Genomic DNA, 2,578 nt, shown 5'->3' with positions numbered 1-2,578 from the left:
AAAGTAGAAATATTAAAAGTTACGGGTGGTAAAAAGTGAATTTTAAAGGTTAAAGGTTAAAGTAAAGTTAATTTTCGAAAAATTAATGATAAAATAATAAATAATAATAAAATAATAAATAATAATATTTAATTAAAAATAATATTTTAATAAAAAATAATAAAATAATGCAGAAAAGGCAGTTTTCTGTAAAAGCTTTAGTAAGACAACTTTAAGTGCAGAATCTCATAATTACCTTCATAAAACACTTAGGGAGTGGTAAAAACATATTAGTGAGACAAGGATAAATAAAAGATAAAAAGTTGAAGAAAAGATAGAAATCGAAGAAAAAGTCTGTAAAGTTTTAATGACAGAAAAACAGACAGAGACTAGTGAACGAACTAGGGCAACATAGTTAGTCCTGGAATTGCAAATAGGGTTAGGTATTATATGAAAAGTTAAACTGTTTCAGTATAGACTTAATGAACCTATACTTGGGACAGACTAACTATTCATACCGAAATTTACATAAGCTTTAAATACATATGTTAAGCAGAGTAACCAGAGCAGAGTAAAGAAACACAGAGAACAGAGTAACCAGAGCAGAATAGAGGGATACAGAGAAAAAATTAATCTGAGCAAAGTAAAAAGACACAGAGAAGAGAGTAATTTAATAAAGAGAAATGGTTTGAGTTAAGATGTTGTAAAAGTAAAAGCTGTAAAGTTTGTACAGGATGATTGAACAAAGAAAGAGAGAGGTATTGTATATGAATATGTAATTAGAGATGAATAACGAGAATGATAACTTATGATGATAATTACACTGATTCTTTTGAGGAAAGGTATTTAGTTTATGAAATTGTTGGCAAGGACGTGGGTTTTGTCCCGCTTGCATATTTATGATTATAAAAGAGAATAAAAAGCAGAGGACCTGTTGAAAGGTCATTTGTTGCTTGAGGCAACCCAAGAGATGTGTTTATTCATTTGTTGCGTTATGGCAACTCCTGAGATATTTGTGTGATGATCTGCTGCGTGAAGGCAGTCAGATAGATGGTGGTGTGACCACTGAGAACGCTTTCCTGCAGTACAGATTTATATTTTGATTCTGTAACGCAGAGGGGTTATTTCCTGCTACAGAGTACCATGACCACCTGTTCCATTTCTGTAGTGGCAGAGGGGTTATTTCCTGTATACAGAAGGTGTGTCGGCATACATCCCTGCAGTGGCAGATGTGTTATTTCCTGTATGCAGTGGACCCTGTGGTGGCAGAGGGGTTATTTCCTGTACACATGGGTATAGCCAATAGGAAAGGCTTATCCAGACAGAGGTTGCTAGATAACGTCGGGAGCGGGTTAGTAACCGACAGATGAGCTCATTACCTGCACTAGGGCTAGACATGCATCATACTTGGTTGCACATTTACTCTGTTATGGTTGATTGTTTGAATGCATGTTTTCTTTGTTTGTATTCTATTCAATGTGTCTGTGTTTTATTTTCTTGTATTCTCTTGTTTGTGTTCTGCTTTCTATTTTCTCTATTTTCTCTAAGTTATCTGCTTCTTCTATCCACTGCTTCTCGATATTCTGCTATTTATCTGCTAAACAACAGGGAATTAATGAACGTAACTAATAACCCCGACCCTACTAAGAACTCCCCAGTTCTTACCCCTTCTCTCTCCCTTCCCCTTCAGATGGAAGTAAGAGTACCTTATCGTAGTTCGTTGATGATGGTTCTGCAAAGAGGATTCTGCTCTAGATAGTCTTCTGAGTCTAGGGTGAATCTCGTTCTCTGATTATATGTATATACTGTGAGACCAGCCAACATCTGCACCTCGTTCGCATGCACACTTTAACCTAAGTCCTCCGTACGATGTTGCTGTTATGTGGCCACTCGATGAAGTACTTGAGAGACACTCTTTGATGACATATGATCGTGCAGAGGAGTAGTAGATGACCTTCCACCTTTTGATGACGTTCCACCCGACTTGAGTTTTGAAGACCTAGAACGTACCTTCCTCGCTTTAGTAGTTTAGAGGGACTAGGCGAGTATAGAGTCTAAGCTAGCCTGGGTGCCAGCTTAGGGACTTCTTGAACAGGTCAGGACCTGGGATGTTGTATGTATGTATATGTATAGTTATTATTGATGAGCGGATAATTTATACGCTTTTTGGCATTGTTTTTATATAGTTTTTAGTAAGTTTGAGCTACTTTTAGGGATGTTTTCATTAGTTTTTATGTTAAATTCATATTTCTGGACTTTACTATGAGTTTGTGTGTTTTTCTGTGATTTCAGGTAAATTCTGACTGAAATTGAGGGATTTGAGCAAAACTCTGAAAAAGGCTGACAAAAGGACTGCTGATGCTGTTGGAATCTAACCTCCCTGCACTCAAAATGGATTTTCTGGAGCTACAGAACTCCAAATGGCACGCTCTCAACAGCGTTGGAAAGTAGACATCCAGAGCTTTCCAGCAATATATAATAGTCCATACTTTATTCGGAGATTGACGACGTAACTTGGCGTTGAACGCCAAGTACATGCTGCTGTCTGGAGTTAAACGCCAGAAAAACGTCATGATCCGGAGTTGAACGCCCAAAACAC

Source organism: Arachis duranensis, chromosome 7 (assembly GCF_000817695.3).
Source record: "Arachis duranensis cultivar V14167 chromosome 7, aradu.V14167.gnm2.J7QH, whole genome shotgun sequence".
NCBI lineage: Eukaryota > Viridiplantae > Streptophyta > Magnoliopsida > Fabales > Fabaceae > Arachis > Arachis duranensis.
The sequence above is the reverse complement of the archived record's forward strand: the minus strand, read 5'-3'. Positions refer to the sequence as shown.